This window comes from Lepidochelys olivacea, assembly GCF_965140295.1.
Source record: "Lepidochelys olivacea isolate rLepOli2 genome assembly, chromosome: 15".
Lineage (NCBI taxonomy): Eukaryota > Metazoa > Chordata > Testudines > Cheloniidae > Lepidochelys > Lepidochelys olivacea.
In genome coordinates, this window is record NC_140425.1 from 3017399 (window position 1) to 3042026 (window position 24628).

At 47.7% G+C, this 24628-nt stretch overlaps 1 protein-coding gene across 9 annotated transcripts in view; it reads left to right on the forward strand.

The window, feature by feature from the left end:
- Positions 1-24628, forward strand: part of MTMR3 (myotubularin related protein 3) — a 235858-nt gene that overhangs the window by 71496 nt on the left and 139734 nt on the right. For all 9 annotated transcript variants that reach the window (XM_084649078.1, XM_084649083.1, XM_084649084.1 and 6 more), the window contains one exon: positions 6665-6745. The gene's annotated coding sequence lies outside the window, so the exon portion shown is untranslated. The remainder of the gene's footprint in view (positions 1-6664; positions 6746-24628) is intronic.

A 24628-nucleotide genomic window follows, 5' to 3' on the forward strand; every position in this document is an offset into this window, starting at 1 on the left:
AATTAAAACCAATGGTAAAAAGTTCTATAGCTATATAAATAAGAAGAAAACAAACAAAGAAGAAGTGGGACCACTAAACACTGAGGATGGAGAGGAGGTTAAGGATAATCTAGGCATGGCCCAATATCTAAACAAATACTTTGCCTCAGTGTTTAATGAGGAGTTTAGGGATAATGGTAGGATGACAAATGGGAAGGAGGATATGGAGGTAAATATTACCACATCCGAGGTAGAAACCAAACTCGAACATCTTAATGGGACTAAATCGGGGGGCCCAGATAATCTTCATCTGAGAATATTAAAGCCCATTGCAAGCCCATTAGCAAACATTTTTAATGAATCTATAAACTCAGGGGTTGTACCGTATGACTGGAGAATTGACAACATAGATCTTATTTTTAAGAAGGAGGGGCAGGGAAGCGATCTGGGTAACTACAGGCCTGTTAGTTTGACATCTGTAGTATGCAAGGTCTTGGAAAAAATTTTGAAGGAGAAAGTTAAGGACATTGAGGTCAATGGTAATTGGGACAAAATACAGTGGTTTTACAAAAGGAAGATTGTGTCAAACCAACCTGATCTCCTTCTTTCAGAAGGTAACAGTTTTTTTGTTTGTTTTGTTTTGGTTTTTTTTAGACAAAGAAAACGCAGTGGATCTAATTTACCTTGATTTCAGTAAGCCATTTGATACAGTTCCACCTGGGGAATTATTAGCTAAATTGGAAAACATGGGGATCAATATGAAAATTGAAAGGTGGATAAGGAACTGGTTAAAGGGGAAACTACAACAGGTCATACTGAAAGCTGAACTGGAAGGAGGTTACTAGTGGAGTTCCTCAGGGATCGGTTTGGGGACCAATCTTCTTTAATCTTTTTATTACTGACCTTGGCACAAAGCTGGACTCTGCTAATAAAGTTTGAGGATGACACAAAACTGGGAGATATTGCCAATACAGAGAAGGACCGGGATATCATACAGGAAGATCTGGATGACCTTGTAAACTGGAGTAATAGTGATAGGATGAAATTTAATAGTGAAAAGTGCAAGGTCATGCATTTAGGGATTAATAACAAGAATTTCTGTTATATACTGGGGACGCGTTACGTGGAAGTAACAGAGAAGGAGAAGGACCTCGGAGTACTGGTCGATCACAGGATGACGGTGAGCCGTCAAAAAAGCAAATGTGGTCTTGGGATGTATCAGGCAAGGTATTTCCAGTAGAGATAAGGAGGTGTTAGTACTGTTATACAAGGCACTGGTGAGACCTCATCTGGAATATTGTGTGCAGTTCTGGTCTCCCATGTTTAAGAAGGATGAATTCAAACTGGAACAGATACAGAGAAGGGCTACTAGGATGATCTGAGGAATAGAAAACCTGTCTTCTGAAAGGTTTCAGAGTAACAGCCGTGTTAGTCTGTATTCGCAAAAAGAAAAGGAGTACTTGTGGCACCTTAGAGACTAACCAATTTATTTGAGCATGAGCTTTCGTGAGCTACAGCTCACTTCATTGGATGGATACCGTGGAAACTGCAGAAGACATTATATACACACAGAGACCATGAAACAATACCTCCTCCCACCCCACTGTCCTGCTGGTAATAGCTTATCTAAAGTGATCATCAAGTTGGGCCATTTAGACTCAAAGAGCTTGGCTTGTTTAGCCTAATCAAAAGAAGGCTGAGAGGAGATATGATTGCTCTCTCTAAATATATCAGAGGCATAAATACCACGGAGGGAGAAGAATTATTTAAGCTCAGTATCAATGTGGGCACAAGAACAAATGGATATAAATTGGCCATCAGGAAGTTTAGACTTGATAATAGATGAAGGTTTCTAACCATCAGAGGAATGAAGTTCTGGAACAGCCTTCCAAGGGAAGCAGTGGGGTCAAACGACATATCTGGCTTCAAGACTAAAGCTTGATAAGTTTATGGAAGGGATGATATGATGGGATAGCCTAATTTTGGCAATTAATTGATCTTCAACTATTAGCAGTAGACATGCCCAATGGCTTGTGATGAGATGTTAGATGGGGTGGGATCTGAGTTACTACAGAGAATTCTTTCCTGGGTGTCTGGCTGGTGAGTCTTGCCCACATGCTCAGGGTTTAGCTGATCGCCCTATTTGGGGTCGGGAAGGAATTTTCCTCCAGGGCGGATTAGCAGAGGCCTTGGGGGTTTTTCGCCTTCCTCTGCAGCGTGGGGCACTGGTCAGTTTCTGGAGAATTCTCTGCACCTTGAAGTCTTTAAACCATGATTTGAGGACTTCAATAGCTCAGACATAGGTTAGAGGTTTGTTACAGGAGTGGGTGGGTGAGATTTTGTGGCCTGCGTAGTTCAGGAGGTCAGATTAGACTATCATAATGGTCCCTTCTGAGCTTAAAGTCTATGATTCTATGATAAAACCTTGTAAAAGCTCTTGAATTTGTAGACCTAAAATATATATATTTTTTTCTTGGTGAAGCTGCTCATCTAGGGAATTTTGTAGAAAGGCAGGAATCCAAGTGAAGTAAAAGGCTCTTTAGGTAGTATCTGAGTTACAGAAATCGCCTAAAACCTGAGTTTGGAGGTAGGAAAATCAGTGTGGCTGAATGCTCTTTGTTCATTCAGCCCATTTGTTCACAGGTGTATGTCTAGCTACTGGCCCAATGGATGCTATTTTCTAAACTGGGAAACTAACTCCCTAACTAATCCAGGGAGGTGTATCACAGAGAAGAACAGTGCTAGAATAAAACAGTGCAGGAATAAAACAGCAACTATTTCCTGAAAGCCTCCTGCTTTCCCTCCCTATCTGTGTTTTAGGGTTTTCTTTAGATAGCAGCCTCAATATATACAGCTGCAGGAGAAACTCTTGGGTATAGGCCTGCAGATTCAAGGGTCTCTTATCTGCTCCTGTGGTTTTCAGCTCAGCCACGAGACCACATGGCGCCCAATCCCAGAGCTTTCAGCACTCCAAGGAATATGTAGCCCTCTGATGTTTTGAGGACTAGGAATAAGAAGCTGTGAGAGGAATAGGAGTAAAAGGAAACAAGAGCAGGGGAGAAATAAACAGAAAAGAAGGAAAGTTGAGAGTAAGGAAAACAAAGTGGACAAATAAAGGAGAGAGAGTTGCAGGTGTGCCATTTCATGGACAAAAAGAAAGGGGGGAGGTGCCAATTTACCACACTGCCAATGGGGGTGTGTGTGTGTGTGTGTGTGTGTGTGAGCCACTCCATTAAACTATTTAAAAATAAGGAACTACTCATATGAAACCATATTTACATAACATTAGGTTGTGACATAACATGGCACAGTCAAAGCAGAAATGCTACACTTGAGCAAGCAAAAAAACCCCAAACCCTTTCTTAAAGATGATTGTCAAGGAAAGAAACAAAATTGTGCGTTGTTTTTTTTGCTGAAGGCTAAAAAAGATTTGGGTTTGTGTGTGGGTTTTTTTTTTTTCCCCTTCCTCCTTTCCAAAAGCTCTTCCCCTCACTCTGTCTTGCCTTGTAAATATTAGGAATGTAAAATTTTGCCTTTTGAGGTTTTTGCTGGAGGTTTCTTTGGAGGTTCAGAGAAGTGGATTGGGAGCTTCCCGGGCCTTTAATTGACAGGGCAGATGTGTTTAAATTTTTAACTAAGAGATCTTTTCTCTCAGCAGTTTGTCAGAATTTGAGTTAAATAGATGTTAAAGGAAAGATTAACTAAAAATTCCATCTCTTCATAGTTCACTGCCATGGTATTTGTGATGTCATGATGCTACTATTTCTTCTGTTTTCCATAGAGTCTTCCAGGAACAATGGGGTAAACAAGACCTAAATTTCTACTTGTAATAAACAACTAGAATAAAAACAGTTTGGCAGGTGGGTGAGGGTGACTCTTTCGTAACTTCTTTATACATCTCAAAGAAGAAAAACAGAGAGATACAAACTTACTACTTTTCCTTTACAAGTCATCTTTAACTTCTTAGGGCTCAATCCTATACACTCTTACTCGTATGAACAATCCCACTGAAGCCAATGACAGTACTTGTTGAAGCTGGACTTCTTCCGGAGAATAAGGTTTTGTACAGTCATGCCCTTTTTTATGCACTCAATTGTGCCTATGTATTGCAGGTAGCAAGAGACTGTCTCTGAAGTTTTTAGCCTCATGATCATTAAATTAATCATATTTTAAGTACGTCATCTAGCCAGAGTGTGCATATAGGAAATTAACACATCCCCATTTTTAACACAGTTAAGACATACCAATCCATAGTAGTGTATTATACATTATCACAGTATTCTAGACTAGAGTATCAAATGAGATGTGGCTTCTTTATGCCACTCTGGTGGGGCAAAAAGGCCAGAATCTGAACACAAATTGCTAGCAGAAAATTCTCTTGGTGGCATGAAGCGGACCCAGCTGGCTCCTGTCCCATCTGCCCTCTACTCCATTGTAGAGGCATATCACAGATGCTAGGGAAGCATCAGGGGAGGGTAAGTAGTGGAGTTATGCCTAGTTTCCACTGCTATAGTGTCCTTAATGGTATAATTTAAAGCAGCTATGCAGCAGCTCTGACTCTCGGGGTGGGACCAGCACAGACAGGCCTTTAGAATTTGGGAGCTGTAACTAGTTTTCTGGCCCTTTTATCTCATGGGTCAAAGGGAACTTGCGTGCCAGAGATAATCTGTCAGTATTAACTTTCACTTTATTATGTTAAAAATAAATCACCAGCTGTACAACTAGTCACTCTCATACATCAGAAACTGAGACTGTTACCCTCTCTGCTGGTTGGTATTTGTAAGATAGCTTAATTCAGAGTGGTGTTTCTTGGTATAGCCTGTTGTTTTTTGGCCCAAGTTGCTGACTTAGGAAGTGATAACATTTTAGCTGCTTATCTATGACCAGCAGCCTTACAGAGGAATGCTAATGAATCTGTCATGAGGTAGTTTCCAAACACTGCCAGAAATAAATTTCTGTAACAAACTTGATTGGTCTCCATGTCAAACCAAGCTTTGTGCAACTGAGCAACTGTAGAAGTGAGCTTTGTGCAGTAAGCTTGACTTGCTAATCAGGCTGTGTTACTTCTGCTTCATATGTCACTGCTAACCATCATCAATCATAAAGACCCTGGAATTGGAAATTAACCTGCAGTTTTGCTCAATTGTGCAAGGCATAATAAAATACAGTTTCTCAGTATCTTACTTTAACCTGTGTGTTTTAAGAATTGTGATTATTAGTGACACATTTATCCTCTTTTATCTACTATCAAGATAAAACATTGATACTGCAAGATTTTTTTTATTGTAGCTAAAAATTAATGTAAATCTGTGTTCTTCTCTAAAGTGCATTGACTACATACTGTTTTAAAAATCCTTGTGCTTGATAGACTTTGCTCCTATGTTTGTCTTTTTATTTTTGTTTTTCAGTTTTCTCTCCTCACAGCACCTCAGACCTAAAATTAGATATCCCTGTTTTTTGTGAACTGAAAGTATTTTCTTTTTTTATTCTTTCCTGTTCAAACCACTAACTAATTTAGACAATGCATATATAAGAAAATAGAGATTTTTAGCTAGAATCTAATTGAGGGGTATATCTCCATTGATATAATGTCACATTGATAGACTGTTACCATTGGTAGAATGGTATTTTTGTTTAATTTTGATTTTCCTTGTTCATACGCCCCTGGCATGCCATTAGGGTGGTTTCCAAGTTATTGTAAAGAACACAAGCGGTTCACTGGGTGCATGGAAGTGGTATTCCATCTGTTTGGTACTTGCATACTTCTAGAAATGGCTGGTTTGAGACAGGAGTTTTAATTTTGGGGTTCTAGTATTCAATTTAGCATACAGTTTTTTAGCCTCATGTGATTTCAGTTGTCAGAGTAGTCATTCAAATGTGATGAAAGATGCCTGTGGATCCTAGGTGACGTCATTGCCTCATTCCTATGTAGATTAGACCTTTCCTCCCTATAAAGTCTGGGCTTTTGCATAAGTGGGGCAAAAATATTTTACATTGAAAGCTATCTGTTTGCACAACTTTAGGTAACTTAAAAAAATTGGGATTAGGGAGAAACTTCTTATATGGACATAATTGGCCACTTTGGGGTTTCTTACACTCTCTAACTCATCTGGTACTAGGCATGGTCAAAGAGAAGATAACAGATTAATTGGCTACCAATCTGATGCAGTACGTCCTCTCCCATTAATAGTTTTTGTTTTTTAATTTTTTGGTAAAAAGCCAAATCTGTTGTAAGATTTCTGTACAAAGAGAGGTTGGGTCTGGTGTAGATATTAGCTTTCCTAAAGCCTGTTGCTAAATAATATCTTCTGATACTTCCCTGTTGGGAAAAGGGTTGAAAAACAGTTGAGAAACCTTATGGGCAGCTTTTCTGACTCATTCCCTTTCAAGAGTCAGACTTTAACCGGAACTCTGTGTGCTTCATAAATCTATATGACCCCTTCAAAGCTTGTTGCTTTCACCAATAGAAGTTGGTCCAGTAAAAGATATTACCTCAACCACCTTCAGGTATATTGAGATCTGGCTAGTTATGAAGTTTCATCCAGTAGCTAGCAGTTGTTGACTTTTTCGTTTTTAAACTGGGAAGATTTGTGTGGTAACTGAGTTTGTTTTAATAGCCTGTTTTTGAAATAAAAAATGCTTTTTTGATTGAAGACTTTTAAAGCACTGTCTTTGATTTTTGCAGCTTTCAAGGTGAAGTGTCAGAAAAACAACATCTGAAACTTGCTGGGACAAAGAACGCTCATTTGTTACCTATCACTATTTGGTAAGTTTATAGATTTTTATCTAGACAAGTTTTGCTGCTGGTTTGCACAGCTATGATTGATTAGTCTGTTCAAGAAATAAGAGGCAAACTAAGGTCACCCTCCTAAGACATTGGGCAGGATCCAGTAGTGGTTTTTTTTTTTTCCTGTTTGTTTGGTTTCTTTTTTTGCAACTGTGGAACTTACCACAGAATTGTGCTCCAGAATCTTCCACTTTAAAAAAAGTTTTCTAGCCCTTTTGGCTGTGAAAAAAATCTTCCAAATGTGAACCAGTATAGTTTTCCTGAGTCTGTATTAACAGAGAAATCTAAAGATGGCAACATAAATGTCAGTAGTGCTAACCACTTCACTGCTGAACAGTTTTGCAGAATCATTCAGCGAATTTTAGATGCAGTGGTAGACATCAGGGAGAGGGCAGTAGGACAGTTACTGGTAAGGGTTGCTGGGAGGGGAAACTGGAAATTCAAGCCCCTCTCAAAAATAATTTCAAGCCATCTCTGGACTCATGTAGAAGAGGGTAAAAAAGATTTATTCTCTACCCAGTGTCAGTTGTCTCACCTGCCTCTTAGGCCATGTCTACACTACCACTTATGTCGGCAAAACTTATGTCGCTCATCTGTGCAGGGGAAAAAACCCACCCCCCTGAGTGACATAAGTTTTGCCAGCATAAGGGGTGGTATGCACAGCGCTATGTTGATGGGAGAGGTTCTCATCGGTACAGCTGTGCCATTGTAAGCTTGCTAGTGCAGACATGGCATTAGATAAAACCCAAACCATCTCCTGGAGTGCTTAATGTGCCCACCTTGCCACTTTTTTTTTTTAATCAAAACCTTCAGTTTCCTACCTGCAACTTCTACAGTACACTTACAGGTTGTTAGAACAAAAATATGTATCACACTGGACATTTTGTGGGTAGTACAAAATCTATTAATATCAAAATAATGAAATTCAGGTGCAGGGAAGGAAGGGAAAGAATATTAAATACTGGGGTCTCTGTCCCTTTTTCTTTCTCTCTTACTTTCCTTTGCTCTCAACACTAAGCAGATATCTTTTAAATATGAGAGTATAAACTTTACTAGGCGTCTTGCTCTTTCAGCTAGGACATGCAGATGGAGAAGGTAACAGGAAGAAACATAAACACCTTACTTTGTCAGAAATATAGTTACAGTAGAAAGGATAGCCCCATACTTTGAAAACTTTATATCCTTTTGATTGTCAGAACTGGTGAGCCCCAGAATGAGGTTTTATTTTTAAGAACAAGGATTAGTTTTACTAGCAACCAGCTGTCTAGGAATAGGGATTTGAACTTGAGAGTCAAGTTTTCTTGAACAGTCAGGACCTAAACTATATTGGAGAATTTTCATCTGATTTGGGGGAAATGTTATTAACGCACAGTAAACTACTGGAGATTTGCTAGCTGTAGTTAAACTAGACTGGAACTTTTACTCCATTCAGTTACTAATCAGGGAAGATTAACTCAGGTCCTGTGTGAAAGGTGGTCTTGAGAATGGATTTCTTTGAACGGTTTGTGCTAATCTCATTCTGTACTGAATTGCCCTGGAATGTGGCATGATGTGTGGATTGACATCAGTGAAATCCAACAAAGCTGCCTGTTGAGAGAAGACTAAAGTTCACAGAAACAAGGTTTCATTTTCAGAGTATTGCTGATAATTTTTACAGCCAAATCTTTTTCAGCTATTTATTTTACAGTTCAGGATCCTACTTCTAGTGTCTAAGAAATATGTTGCTTGTTTCCAGGCATATGACACTTTATTGAAAACCTGCTCACTGTTTAATTCATCTGATCTTTAGCAGTGAGAACTGCTAAATCAATTCTGATCATAGTGATTTAACACAGTTTTCTGTAACCCAGATCTGTAAACTAGTAGTGTTCAGATTTTTCAGCCAGAGGGTCAATCATATTAATTCAGAAAGGTCAAGGGGCCACAGTCAATACTTTTGGACAGATTCTCTGGCCCACTTTTCTCCATTTGCATCCCTCAGATGGTACAAAGGAAGCTGAACCCACCCCACCATTCCCCACAAGTTTTCTGCTGGTGATTCACCTAATGTGATGGCATTCCCAGAGGGTGTAGTGCCTGCATATTTGTTTCCCTCCTTGTCTCTTGGGGACTGTCGCAGAGCAGGTGTGCCCAATCCCCTTTTGGGATGGGGTAAGAGTTGTTGTAGCCCCACAGCTAAGTCTGCGTGATCACCCTGGGTCTCGGGGTAGTGTGGCCTAATGGCCAAAGTGAATATGGTTGCCCTCTTCTTCCAGGCAATGTGACCCAATGGCCAAAGTCTAGATGGTTGTCCTCAGGTGCGGGCTGCGTGGCCAAATGGCCAGAGTCTATATATAAGACTACAGTTTAGTCATGGGTATTTTTAGTAAAAGTCATGGACAAGTCATGGGCAATAAACAAAAATTCACAACCCATGAGCTATCCATGATTTATACTAGAAATACTTGTGATTAAATCTTGGGGGAGGTGTGGGGGGCTGCTGCTGGGTGCGGGGTATCCAGGGAGCTGCTGCTGGGGGCGGGACAGCCAGGAGGGACCCCTGCTTGGGGGAACCCGGGGACAGTGACACCAGCTGCTGGGGACCGTGGACAGCAGCTGCTCCAGCCAGGGACTGCGGCTGCTCTGGCTGTCCGGGGACCGCTGCCAAGGCCAGCGAAACGCGGCTGCTTCAGCTGGCGGGAGTCAATACAGCCAGCCTCCCTATCGGGATAGAGTGACCTTCTGTCTGGAGTCAATATCTCTTTGTGGCCTAGCAGCCAAAGTCGATATGGCTGCCCTCTTCAGCAGGGCTGAGTGGCCTAGGGGGGTGGTGGTAGCCAGGGTAGGGGGATCTGGGCTCTCCCTGCTCCACCAGGTACCAGCTCAGGGCCCTGGCAGGGGGGAATATAACCAAAGCACGCTGATGCCACCCAGCACAATGAGTAGTCCCCCTGAGCTACTTCCTACCCTGTCCCTGGTACAGTGGTCCAGATGTTGTCAGGGTCTGTGGGCTCCATCAGCTTGTGCAGCTCTCAGCAACTCCGACACTCTTTGGGTGTCCGCCTGGGTTTTGGCACCTCGGCATCTGTCGCCGGGGCCTCTGCAGTTTTCAGGCTGGAGCTTGCAAGGTGTATCCTCCCTTCTCAGCAGTCCACCCAGAATGAGCTGGGCTGCTCCCTTTTATACCTGGTCTCCAGCTGGAGCATGCCCAGCAGGGCTGAGGGGGCATGGCCTCCTTGTCCCAAAGGGAGGAGTTAACCCCTGCAGTACCAGTGCGGGGCAGGCATGTTCCGTCACAGGGACCATAGCCAGCTGTTCTAAATTAGAACAGACCCCAGGCTGCTCTGACTTGTGCCAGAACTGACACACAAAATCAAGGTGTTGTTTCTCAGCATCTCTTTTTCTCTTTCCATGTGCTGCCCTGCTTTACTGTAGTTTGTGTTGGGAAGGTGGAGCGATCCTTTGCTAGTAGCTCCCATAGGATCAGTGAGAACTATCCTGCTCTCTCTGGGGCACTCACAGATTGGCAAGAATCAGGCAATGGAACCACCTGCACTCTCCTGCAGTGCAGCTCATGGCCTTCAGGGAAGCTGATGAGGTGCTGCAACAGGGAAGGAACAGTAGTTGTGAGTGCTTTCAGCTCCCGTGCACTAGAGCTGCTGCTGGGGTTATGTGCGAGAGGCAGTTAAGGAAGTGGTGCCACCATCCTCCTCTCCATAGAGGCTGATTTAAACACTGTAGTTCAAAAATCACAGGACACAGCTCAGGGAGCACATTTTCAAGTTGCTTTCAAATACATATTTTCTTCTGAACTTCTTCTGGGTAACGATTTAGTCACAAGGGCCACATGTAGGACACCACTACTGTAGACTACATGATGACCCAGGCTCAGCAGCCCTCTAGGTGTACAATTTTGAAAGACCATCTTAGATTAGCCAAGAGGCTCAGCATCTCTTCTACTTAACACAACTGTTAAAGGAAATCTCAAAACAAAAATAAATTCCTTAGCCAGAGACAATTCTTTAAGGGAATAAAACAAGCACACTGTTTTTGAAGTAAATATATAAGATCAGGACAGCTACAGACATGTTAACCATTCATTAATACATTAACAAATCTACTCTTACAGCCCCTGTGTGAGGAAAGTCAATATTAACTCTGTTTAGGATTTTCAACAGTGCTGAGCATGGGCCAAGCACTACTTCCATTGAAATGTTTGGGAGTGTCACTATTGGCTTCAATGGTAGAGTTAGACCAGTGCTGAGGGCTTTTGAAAGTCCCACTCTGAGTGTTGAAGTGCCCACTCGAGAGGCCTTGCAGTGTAATGGGCTAGGCATGGGTCTGTAGATATACACTCTTTGGGGCAGGGACCATCTTTGTGGTCTGTGTTTGGACAGCACCTACGACAATGGGGGCTGGAGTGGCCTTTGGGTAAGTCAGTTAACATCTATGAGCCTCCTTTCTCTCATATGTAAAATAGAGGTAATGCTGTTTACCTATTCCATAGGGTTGTTGTGAAGTATAACTAAACTATACTTATGTTCTACATAAATGCAAGTGTTAAGGCCAGTTAATGGCATGGGGGGTGGAGGGGGATACACAGCTTGGCTGTTGGCCTCTAAAAGAAGCATTCTTTCTCAAAATGGGGGTCACAGCTCTGAGGAGGTTTGTAAACAGGTATCAGGCGGCCACAACCACCCTGTGATTTTCAGACTACTAAATGGAAGAGTGGTCGCAGGTACAGGGTTGAGGGGAGAAGGAGAAGTTGATATAGAGAAGATTGAAAATGGAGCTGGGGATGAGGGGGTTGGGGTGTGGGCTGGGGGTTCAGGCTCTGGGGTGGAGCTGGGGATGAGGAATTTGGGGTGCAGGAGGGGGTTCTGGGTTTGGGGGACTCAGGGCTGTGGCACAGAGTTGGGGTACAGGAGGGGGTCAGGGCTCTGGGCTGGGGTTGGGGTGCTGGAGGAGGTCAGGGCTCTGGGCTGGGGGTGCAGGCTGTGGGGTGGGGCCGGGGATGACGGGGTTGGGGTATGCGGGGGCTCAGGGCTGGGGCAGGGGATTGGGGTGCAGGTTTACCCTGGGTGCTCCCGGTCAGCGGTGCCGCGGAGATGCTAAGACAGGCTGCAGCAAGTCTGGTTCCAAGGTGAAGGCGTGCCAGTGGCTCTGTCCTGCAGGCACCGTGCCCCCCCCCCCCCCAGCTCCCATTGATCGGGGTGGTTTGGGGGCCACTGTTCTAAGGCCATGTCTACACTTACAGGCTTACAGCGGTATAGCTGTACCAATGCAGCTGTACTGCTGTAAAAGCGCTCCTTTAGCTGCATTATGCTGACGGGAGAGAGAGGTCTTCCATCAACCTAATAAAACAAGCTCAGTGAGTGGCAGTAGATATGTCCACGGAAGAGCATCTTCCACTGACATAGCGCTGTGGACATGAGCACTTATGCCGGCAAAACTTACGTTGCTCGGGGGTGTGTTTTTTCACACCCCCGAGCAACAAAAGTTTTTCTGACATAAGTGCCAGTGCAGACATGGCCTAAGTACCTTTCCCAAACCTGAGGAAGAGCTCTGTGTAGCTCAAAAGCTTGTGTCTCTCACTGACAGAAGTTGATCCAATAAAAGACATTACCTCACCCACAGGGAAGTTGTTTTGTAGCCTATAGCAATTGCTAAGTTCAACCAGTATAATTGCTACAGTCAGGCTGTGAGGGAATTTGCTTTTAGTGATAGCTGAAGTAATTTCAGACTAATAGCTCACTCTGGATTTTAGGACCATAATAGTTAGCGATGAAAAAGAGTTATTAGATTACATTTTTCTTCATATAAATCATTTAATTTGGTAGGTTTTTAAAAATAAATTTTGTGACAGGGTCAGGCCAGATGGCTACAGGAGAGTAATCCTGTTGGGATCCGGGAAGTGGGTGGGCAAAGCCCGCACACTGCTAAAGGATCTCCCCCCCCAGCCTAAGAGGGGGATCCACAGGACCTGGACACCAAATAAATCTGGGGGACAACTAATGAAATAACAGGGACAGGAGTGTGGTCAAAGGGTCAAACGAAGGGAACTGGACAGGGACACCGAGCAGAGAACCCTGGACAGCGCCCACTGTTCCTCAAAGGCTTCAAGAGAGTCAGTGGACACCGCCCAGAGGAACTCTGCTCACATAAGTGAATGGACGGAGGATCAGATATAGGCCCCACAGTCACAGGAGACTCCACTGGCCAACCTGCTCACCCTGGTTTTATAGATGGCCATTTTTGCCAGGGCCAGGAGGAGGTTGACCAGGAGGTTCTGTGACTTTGTGGGACCGCGATAAGGAGTGCATAAATAAAAAGGTGAGGGGAAAAGTGCAACCAAAAACATAATAAAATATTTGTGAGGAGCTGGAATGGGGCTGCAGCCTAGCACACTCCAAGTGTATGTCCTCCAGGGTTTCCCTCACGCCGCAAAAGGGGCAGGTGTCTGGGGTAGGGGTGAACCACACCAAGTACACGACCATTCTCAAGGCTCCATGAAGGAGTTGCCAACTGATATCACTGGCAGGCCTCAGAATATAGGCTGGCCCACCGGGGCTCCTCACCCTCCAGAGGTAGCAGGAAATCCCACCATTTTGTATTGGGGTGGGACGCGAGGATGAGGATGTGAAGGGTGTGGAGCACGAGCATGTATAGATGTTTTCTTGGCGCAGTCTGGAAGCAGACCGGCTGCAGCTCGTGCAGCTGGCTCACGGTGAAGGGCGGGGTCAGTTGGGTCCACGGGGCAGGGGGCCTGATGAAAAGGTCTGGTGGGCCTGGGGTGGAGGGTGGGCGGGGCGTGCCCTTGAGCAGGACCTGGTCGAGGTAAGCTTGAGCAGTGGGCGGCAAAGTGGCCTTCGCCTCCTTAAGTATGCGCTGGGGGGTGCGAGGTCTGGAGAGCCCCATGCGCCGGGCGAGCGTAAGGGGATCCAGCCAGTCTCCCCGGTCGTAGTCCCAGGAGGTCTCGGACTCTCATGACTTCTGCCAGGATCAAGCTCTGGCGCACCGAGCGGGACTCTGCCACCTGCACACGGAGCTGGGGGTTGTGCAGCAGGGGCTCTGCGAGGAGATCTACCTCCTCGGTGGCCGCCACGGACCTGGTCGTTAAAAACAGTTTCCAAGTCCGGAGGAGGTCCTGGTAGAAGACCGGCAGCCCTGAGAGGTCTCGCGGAAAACCTCCCGGACAGAGATAAAAGAGCTGCCGGTCGTATCGGAGCCCTCAGATGCGGCGCAGGATGGCGTGCACCAGTGTGCTCCACGCCAAACTGCCTGCACCAGGAGCCTCTGTAGGGCTTGGAGGCGGAAGACACGGACCTGAGTGTGTAGACACTTCAGGCCCTGTCCTCCTTCCTTTAGGGGTAGACTAAGAACCCCTACAGGGGCCCAGTGCGTTCCTGACCAAAAGAACCCCAGAATTGATGACCGGAGGTTGGTCAGGAAACCCGGGGCCGGGGCCAGGGTGTTGAGCCGGTATCAGAGCGTGGACAGGACTAGTTGATTAAGCACCAGCGCTCTCCCTCGGAGGGAGAGACATCGGAGTAGTCCCGTCCATTTCCAGAGCCGCTCTATCACCCCGCCCTCTAAATTTTCCCAGTTTTCCGGCGGAGAGGGATGCATGGCAGAAAGGTAAACGCCGAGGTAGAGCAGCGGACCCGCGCTCCACCGAATGGTCTGAAGCGCAGGTGGGAGGGAGCTCACCTGCCGCCAGTCTTCTACCGCCAAGCCAGAGCTCTTGACCCAGTTGACCCAGGCAAAGGAGGCTGCCGAATAGATGGCCTGGCAAGCCTCCACCCGCCCCAAGTCGCCGGGGTCCTGGATCATGAGGAGCACGTCGTCGGCGTACGCCAACAGGACCAGCTGCAGCTCCGGCTCCCGCAGCACCAACCCTGTCAACCTCCTGCGGAGGAGACAGAGGAAGGGTTTGATTGCCAGAGCGTACAGTTGGCCTGAGAGGGGGCACCCGTGCCGTATTCCTCGCCCGAAGCTGACCGGTTTAGTTAGGGTCCAGTTGAGCTTAACTAGACACTCTGCGGAAGTGTACAGCACCTGGAGAAAACCCACAAACTGGGGTCCGAAGCCAAACGCCTGCAGAGTGCTCAGGAGGTACCCGTGGTCCACCCTATCGAATGTCTTCTCCTAATCTAGGGACAGGAGGGCGAATGAAACACCATCTCTACGCCCGAGTTCCAAAAGGTCCGGAACCATAAATAGGTTATCAAAGATACTGCGGTCTGGGACGGTGTAGGTCTGGTGTGGGTGGATCGTGTCCGCCAGCACAGACCCTAGCCGCAGCGAGATTGCTTTCGCTACGATTTTGTAGTCCCTGCTGAGGAGCGAGATGGGACGCCAATTTCGTAAATCGCAGAGGTCCCCCTTCTTCGGCAATAAGGCAAGCACGGCTCGCCTGCACGAAAGAGGGAGGACCCCGCTCTGCAGAGACTCTGCCCAGACGGTGACTAGCTCTGGGCCAAGGACGTCCCAAAACACGCGGTAGAACTCCACAGTCAGCCCGTCCATGCCTGGAGCCTTATTAGTGGGCATACGATGGAGGGCTTCCGAGAACTTGGTCAGAGTGAGAGACATTTCTAGCAGGTCTCGGTCGCTCGCGCTGACCGTAGGGAGCTCCTCCCAAAGCACTCTGCAAGCGCTAGGGTCGGTTGGATTTGGGGAGAAAAGACTTGCGTAGAAGGTTCAGGCCTTCCCGCACATCTCCGCTGGTTCCGTGAGGGGGGTGCTGTCTTCTGCCAGGAGGCAGGTGATGTGTTTCTTGGCCCCCCTCGTTTTCTCCAGGGCATAGAAGAAGCGGGAGCCGCGATCCATCTCCCGAAGGAGGCGGATGCGGGATCGAACAAAGGCGCCCCGGGCCCGATGGTCCTCGAGGGCCTGGAGCTCCTCCCAGCACACTCAGCAGAGGAGCGGGTCTTCAAGTCCGGCGGCCAAACGCCTCTCCAGCTCTAAGACCTCCTATTCCAACTGCTCTATCGCCGCATTTCTCCGTCGGCTGGTGCCCCGGGTGTAGTCGTGGCAGAAAAGCTGGGTGCGCACCTTCCCTAGGTCCCACCATCACCGCGCCGAGGGAAAGGCACACCGCTGCCCTCGCCAGGCCAGCCAGAATTCCCGGAAGGATGTCACGAAGCCTTCATCCTCCAACAGGCTGTTGTTAAAATGCCAATGGGCCGGCCCCGGCCTCTCCCCACAGAGAGAGGCTGTCACGGTGGCTAGGTGATGATCAGAAAATGGGGCCAGCTGAATGCTGGAGGAGTGGGTTCATGAGAGATGGAACCGTGATAAATAAATGCCGTCCAACCGGGAGTGGCTCGACTGATGGGCTTCCACTCGGACAAAGGTGAACGTGGAAGTGTCATCTGGGTGGTGGTCACGCCAGATGTGCACTAGGGAGTGATGTTTAACTATCTCCCGGAGGGTGTCCGCGGCGGCCGGGCTCTGCTCGGTCCCCAAGCGGTCTCGCTCTTTGAGGGTGGTATTAAAATCCCCTCCCAGGACCAGGCACTTGTGAGAATCTAAGGTGCCGAGGAAGGCGGACGCCTGCTGATAAAATTGCAGCCACTCCGGGCCCGATGTTGGGGCATAGACGTTAATGAGGTTAACCACGAGCCCCTCTATACGGACCTGGAGATGCAGCAGGCGACCCGGCACGGCCTCGACGACCGCCTAGCACCTCGGGCCATAGGTCGAGCGAGAACAGGGTCGCCACTCCAGTCTGTCGAACCGTGGCATGGCTAAAGTAGACCCTGTCCCCCGACTCCAGCCATCAACTGTCTTCGGCGGTTCGCTCCGTATGGGTCTCCTGCAGGAAAATCACAGAGTACCCTCCCTCCCGAAGGAAGGAGAGCACCTGGGACCTGCGGAGAGCCATCCTACAACCCCAGGTGTTCAACGTTGCGATGGTGAGAGGTGTCATGGGGGGGATCCTCACTGGCAGGGACGCTCGCATCCCCCAGCGAGCCGCGCAACAGTCCTTGACCCATCCCATAGGTGAGTAATTGGTCACGGAAGATGTGGACCTGCCAGTAGGCCTGGCATCCTGCTTCCCCGTCCCTTTACCTTCCCCCATGAGGGCCCTTGTGGCCAGAGGATTTGAAAAAAATCCCCCCATCGCTGGAGAGCAAGCTGTACCTTGTTGCGGGAGCCATGGCCATCCTCTAAAAACTTCCGCAGCTCTCCTCGCAGCTCATGGGGGAGTGGGCTTACGGTTTCCCAGTTGTTCCCCGGCGGGGCCCTTGGTGCAGCCCCGTGGTCCACTAAAACGGACAAGCAGGGTGCAGACCCCCGACGGGGTGCCTGAGGGGCTGGAGCTTCTAGGCCTGCCTCAAGCTCTGGGGCGATAGGGGGCGGTGGAGGGAAAATAGCAGCTCCTAATGGGTCGGGGCAGGAGAACACAAAGGCTGCTCCCTGGGGGTCATCAGTTGGGAAAGGGAAGGAGACAGCCCCGGGGGCAGCAATGACATTGCAGGAGGTAAATTGGATAGGGGTAGGAGCAGGGGTAGGGGCAGAGGAGAGGTTCTGAGTTTCAGGAGGCAAGCAGCTGGATGGTGGCGCCTCCCGATCAGGCTCAAGGGTTAAGGGGGTGCGGAGGGGGCTCTCAATAATACCGGGCGCGCGCTCTATGATGGATTTAGCGGCCACAGCATCAGGAGGTGGATTATTTTCTGTTGGGCCCCTGCCCGGGAAGGAAATCAATTGCTCCGCACCAACGGGGGGTGCCCCGGCGACTCGTGTCCTGGCTGCGTGGCACCAGCTGTCACCTGAGCAGGCACGGTGGTCGTCAGTGGGGTGCCATCAGTGGCTGGGTCCATGGAGGAGTCCAGGGGCTCCTCGGAGGTGGGAGCAGAAGCAGCCGTTAGGGGGAGGGAGCGTGGGGAAAAGAGGGGTGGAGTGAGGTCGCCCAAATCGAGGTTTGCTGGCAAAAGGTCGTCCTCCCCCTGGGTGACCGGGCTCAGATCTAGGGCCTCCATCTCCTTGAACATGGAGGAGAGGACAGTTTCCGTCACCCCGGGGTTCTCCCCGCTGGCACCTGACACAACGGTTGCCTCGGGGTTCACGGGGGCTTCGGGTAGTGTCAGGACAGAAGGGGCTTCCTGAGGGTCTTGGAGGGGGGGGTCTCGTGGATGCACTCGTGGGAAAGCGGAAGGTTTGGCATTGGTACCCCCCCTTCCTGGTCTTCCGGGGGGCCTCCGCCTTGGGTAGATGAGGTGGAGCTCGAGCCTTCCGCTTGCCTTGGTTCCCCTGGACTAGGGCCCAGCTCTCCATGGCATCATCTGGGGGCTGGTTAGCAGGGGTCATGTCAGAGGCTAAAGGCGATGGCTCAGGGACTTGGGGGGGGGGGAATGGTGGGGCGGCATAAGGGAGGGAGGATTCTCCCTGCGGCAGGCTGTCTCCCGTGCCTGGTGGTATCTCTGCCACACTCTCCTCCATAGGCCCTGCCAGATTGTTAGCAGCGAGGCCGGAGCTCGTCTGGGCGTTGTGGGGGAAGTGCCCCTTGGGCCTGAGTGGGAGAAGGGGTGGTCCGAAGGGGGGGGGGGGGGGGGGGTTCGGGTATTGGGTAGCCAGGGGCGTCGGCAATGACAGGGCCGATGTCCTGCCGGGTCTCGGGGATCCCAGATGCCCCTCCTTGCCGGGTTAAGGGGTAGTCCCTCTGGACATGCCCTGATGCCCGGCAGAGGTAGTACCGGGCTTACCAGGTGTATTTCTCCACGGGGGAATGGGCCCCCTAGTGGGGGACTAGGAAGGGCCCCTTAAGCACCTGTCCGTTATGCACCACCGATGGCAGTAGAAGCTGCACTTGCCGGCGGAAGGAAAAGATGTGACGGAGGGTGGGGTCTTTGCAGCCCAACGGGAGAGGGCTGATGACAGAAACAGGTTTCCCCAGGATGGAAAGGGCAGGTAACAGGGCAGCATTGGGGGAGAAAAGGAGGGACAGAGGTCAGGACCAGGCGGACGCCCATGTCCTCTAGTGGCTCTAGGGGGACAAACACCCCCCCTCACCGCCTTGCCCCTCTCCACCGCCTCCTGGGCCGCAGCCTCCGATGCTAAGAAGAAGACTACCTTCCCATACATTTTGGAGGCTGCCACAATGGCCGAGGGCCCCACCACCCTTGCCAACACCCACACGTAGGTCTCCATGTGGGGGAGGCGGGCATCAGGAGGCATCGGACACCATGCTTCCTTGTCAGGGTGGGGAAGGGGTCCCAGCTGCTGTTGTTGGTGGTGGAGGTGGTGGGCAGGAGAGATGACGAGGCGGCAGGCGGGGGGGCTGCTGCCACCCGGGCACGTGTCCTGGGGGGTGATGGAGGGACACCTGCAGAGTTGGTGAAGGGGGCAGCGGGGAAGGATGCCGTGGTCTGTGGTGGGGCCGCAGCAGTGGGGGTAGCCCCTGCTACGGAGGGCCTGGTGGTTTTAGCAGGGCCCTTCCCCTTCTTGCCCTGGCGTTTCCCGCCGGCTCAGGGGGCTCCCCTAGAGTCTGGGGAGGTGGTGGGCATGGCAGTGGCAGAGGTCACCCTGGTGCCCTCCATTGCTGATGCCCCAGCAGGAGCGGTGGCAGGTGGTTAACAGGAGTTGGGGTCAGGTAAAAAGGGACAGGCTGTGGGATGGGCAGTTCGGAGGGGGGAGGGGGGCACATGAACCACTATACGCTTGTCCAGAGCGTCCTGTTTGGTTGGCTGGTGCTTCTGGCCCACATGGTGGAATCAGGGCGAGCAGCTAAGTCCAGAGGCAGCTGTTAAACAGCCAGCAATGACAGTGGAGGAGGCAGTTGTGAAGATGGTAGTGTGGGGGTTGGGAGGACACAGATGGATCGGGGGGCAGCTCTGTACCACACCCCCTCTGTCCCTACAAAGTCAAGGCCTCCCCCTACACAAGAGTACAGTTTGAAAGTTACTCAGTCTTGGGCCCCCTCCACGGCGATTTGTAAGTTCCCTGGGTGGTGTTCCTCTGGTAGACGGCTGTTTGTCTGTTCCGGGTTTTCTTTTTTGCATTCCAGAAATGCCGGAGCAAGTGATGAGATTCCTCTCAACCCGAGATGGGGCTGCAGACAAACAGCAAGTGGCTAGGTCCTTCCACTCCCCCCTTCTGGGGAAGCGGTCTGGCAGGCCCCCCCTCTCTCGGGGGGTGGGGTTCAGCTGGAGCAGCAGCAGCAGCATCTGAGGGAGGGCGGGCGGGCGCTAACAGGCAGCCGGCAAGCACTCTAGCAACAGCGGAGAAAGAAAAAAAACAAAAGGAAAAGAAACGGGGGAGAGTGTCTGGCCTGGTCGGGGGGGAAGCCAAAAGCAGGGGCAAAAAGCAAGGAAAGCCCAGGCCAGAGGGCAGCAGCTGGAGAGCAGGCTAAGTAGGTCCCTTTTCACTGTGTAAGGTAACAATCAGGACCCTTGTGGAGACAAGACAGACAGGCTGATTAGAACACCTGCAGCCAATCAAGAAGCTGCTAGAATCAATTAAGGCAGGCTAATCAGGGCCCCTGGGTTTAAAAAGGAGCTCACTTCAGTTTGTGGTGCAAGTGTGAGGAGCTGAGAGTGAGAACGTTGGAGGACTGAGGAGTACAAGCTTTATCAGACACCAGGAAGAAGGTCCTATAGTGAGAATAAAGAAGGTGTTGGGAGGAGGCCAGGGGAAGTAGCCCAGGGAGTTGTAGCTGTCACCCAGCTGTTCCAGGAGGCACTCCAGCCAGCTGCATTCCTCAGGGCCCTGGGCTGAAACTCAGAATAAAGGGTGGGCCTGGGTTCCCCCCAGGCCTCCCAACTCCTGATCAGACAGACACAGGAGAAGTTGACCTGGAGTGTGGGTTCACAAAAACGGTCAAGGTGAGGGCTGCTGTGAAGCTCCAAGACTAGTAAATCCTCCATTAAGCGCGAGACCCACCAAGGTTGAGGAGGAACTTTGTTACGTGATGGTGCCAAGAATTTTAGACCAAATGCAGCAAAATGCATTGTTGATGAAATTCAGCATGCCTTATACTTTGCTTTCAGTAAAGTTCTTATCTTTCTCATTAGCAATTTATATCTACTAGTTGTGGTTGGGCTCTTTTTGGGGGGGCGGGGGGGGGATGATGTATACCTGACTCTTGAATGAGTAAGCTAACAGTTATTTTATGGGTAGAAAAGGAGAGACTCAAATCTTAATTTTAAAACCCATCCTCAAGCATCATGACTCTTCTTCTCTTTTGACATTCAGGATATGCAGCAGGGTATACTGTGCTCAGTTTCTTTTGTTGGGAGATGGACTGAGGTAGGGATGGTCAATTATTTTGTCAAAGTCCAAATTTCTTGGTCAAGGCTCAGATTCCAGAGAAACATTTTTCACACTGCAATAACAACAAATAAGTGAACAATAAGGTTTTGTGGTCCGTTCAAAAGCATCTGGCCGTCCAGATTTAGCCCCCAATCTATCTATTGACTACCACTGGTGATGCAGGGGTGGTTGAACAAGCAAGGTCATTATTTAGTTAAGTGGTATTTTAGATTCAGCTGAATAGGTTTTTCACTTTTTGGATCTTTTGTCCTTGATTTTATGTATTTAGTTAACTGCATAGAGCTATTGGGATAGGCACTTACTAAATAAAGAAGAAATGAAGAAAGGTTTTCATCTCTACCTGTACTCCAAAAATTGATCTGTTGCCCAGGACCTGGAAAGATCTTGATAAAGGGGATGCTGCTAAGAAAGGCATAACAAGAACCAGTGTCTGGAACGTGAAGCCAGACAAATTTGAATAAAGCAAAAAAATTTTAACAGTGAAGGTAAGTACCATTGGGAAACTACCAAGGGAATTGGTGGATTCTCCATCTGGATGCCTTTCTGAGGAAGATACGCTTTAGCAAGTTATTAGGTACAATACAGGTGTAACTGGGTGAAATTTAAAGTTTAATATACAAGAGGTCAGACTAGATCTATTTATCCTTTCTGGTTTTAAACTCTGAATATCCTCTTAAGTTACTAATGGACTGAAAAGTACTTCATCATCCTCATATGAAATAAGTACATCATCCTGCTTACTTCCAGATACAGAACAAAAATATTTATTAACACTAAAAAGTTTCTCTAATTTCTGCATTGTAAATAAAATTCTCCATCTAGTAACAATTTCTTTTGTTTCTCCTTCTTATTGTCCTTAGCCCTGGCAGGCATGATTTTCCACATCTTTAGCTTTCTTTATCCATTTTCCACACCTCATAACAACCAATATAAATTAGAAGTTATGTATTTCCCATTTTTCCTATTAATTGCTTTTTCATTTCTAATTTCTGCTTTCAGGTCACCACTGAACTAGGATGGGCTTTTAGCTAAAAATTTCTCCTTTCTTGATTGTGGAATCATGGGTTTTTTGGCCATGAAACAAACTCTTAAAGAATTCCCGATTTTCATTCACATTTTTCTGTGTAAAATTTTCCTCCCAGTCAGTTTTGTCATACATTTTCTCAGCTTTGAGAACTTGGTGTTTATACAGCTTCTAGGATAATGTGGTCCTCATCTTATTACTGGAGCTCCTAGATGCTATAATACAAATAATAAGGATATCACATTCTGGAGTGCAGTCCAGACTAGTGTGGGATTTTATCAACACCTGCCCTGCAACCTTGGGTGCCTCACAATGCTTTGCTGCTGTAGCTGCTAACTTAGGCCCCTCACAAATAGTCAAGAGCATGCAGGTCACACCCATAGTATCTGTGTGGAACTGCAACCTTACAGCAACACTCCAGTCAACTCTGGCTTCCACCACCACTTGCAAGGTGACCCCAACACACTTCCAGTCTTGGATTTTCCCCAGAAATGTGTTCTGCATTGTCCAACTCTTTCCTGGGCAGTTCAGATATTAGAGGTCCATTGCTCCTGAAAGAACAACAGGTTGCTTCTTTAATTTGAGTAACCAGACAATTCAGTTTAAACATAACAGGATTAGTTTTCATTAAAAACTAAACATTTATTTAACTATAAAGAGAAATTGAGTACAAGTATAAAGTAATAAGTCAGAAATTGTTATAAGGGAAGTAAGGATAAAATGCTTTCTAGTAGCTACCTTGAATCAAGTCTCGTTTGTCAAGATTTAAAATCCTTGCCACATATTCCCAGCAACATAAAAATGGCCATACTGCATCAGATCAAAGGTCCGTCTAGTCCAATATACCATCTTCTGACAGTGGTCAATACCAGGTGCCCCAGAGGGAATGAACAGAACAGATAATCATTAAGTAATCATCCCGTCGCCCATTCCCAGCTTCTGGCAAACGGAGAGCTAGGGACGTCATCCATGTCCATCCTGGCTAATAGCCACTGATGGATCTATTCTTTATGAATTTCTCTAGTTCTTTTTTTAACCCTGTTATAATCTTGGCCTTCACATCATCTTCTGGCAAGAAGTTCCACAGGTTGACTGTGCGTTGTGTGAAAAAATACTTCCTTTTATTTTAAATCTGCTGCCTATTAATTTCATTTGGTGACCCTTGGAGTCAGTGGGTAGTTCTCTGAAAACATCCATTTAATGTGCATTGGCAGTCAAAAAGCAAACAGAATGCTGGGAATAATTAAGAATGGGACAGATAATAGGACAGAAAGTATCATGTTGCCTCTATATAAATCCATGGTACGCCCACATCTTGAATACTGTGTGCAGATGTGATCGCCCCATCACAAAAAAGATACATTGGAACTGGAAAAGTTTCAGAAAAGGGCAACAAAAATGATTGGGGTATAAAACGGCTTCTGTATGAGGAGAGACTAATAAGATGGGGACTTTTCAGCTTGGAAGAGACAACTAAGGGGGGGAAATATGAGAGATCTATAAAATCATGATGGGTGTGGAGGAAAAATAAATAAGGAAGTGTTATTTACTCCTTCTCATAACACAAGAACTAGGGGTCAAATGAAATTAATATGCAGCAGGTTTAAAACAAATAAAAGTAGTATTTCTTCACACAATGCACAGTCAACCGGTGGAAGTCCTTGCCCGAGGATGTTGTGAAGGCTGAGACCATAACAGGGTTCAAAAAAGAACTAGATAAATTCATGGAGGATAGGTCCATCAATGGATATTAGCCAGGATGAGCAGGAATGGTGTCCCTAGCCTCTGTTTGCCAGAAGCTGGGAATGAGGGACAGGGAATGATTACTTGTTCTGTTCATTCCCTCTGGGGCACTTGGCACTGGCCACCGTCGGAAGATAGGATACTGGGTAGATGGACCTTTGGTATGACAGAGTAGGGCCATTCTTATGTATAGTTGGGATGTTTTCCAATGTGCATTACTTTGCATTTATCAACATTAAATTTCATCTGCCATTTTGTTGCCCAGTCACCCAGTTTTGAGAGACCCTTTTGTAGTTCTTCGCAGTGTGCCTGGGACTTATCTTGAGTAGTTTTGTATCATCTGCAAATTTTGTCACCTCACTGTTTACCCCTTTTTCCAGATAATTTATTAATATCTTTAATAGGACTGGTCCCAGTACAGACCCCTGTGGGACACCACTATTTACCTCTATCCATTCTGAAAACTGACCATTTATTCCTACCCTTTGTTTCCTATCCTTTATCTAGTTACCAATGCATAAGAGGACCTTCCTTGTTCTCTGAAGACAACTTACCTTGCTTAAGAGCCTTTGGTGAGGGACTTTGTCAAAGGCTTTCTGAAAATCTAAAAAGAGTACTTGTGGCACCTTAGAGACTAACCAATTTATTTGAGCATAAGCTTTCGTGAGCTTCAGCTCACTTCATCGGATGCATACTGTGGAAAGTGTAGAAGATCTTTATACACACAAAGCATGAAAAAAATACCTCCCCCACCCCACTCTCCTGCTGGTAATAGCTTATCTAAAGTGATCACTCTCCTTACAATGCGTATGATGATCAAGTTGGGCCATTTCCAGCAC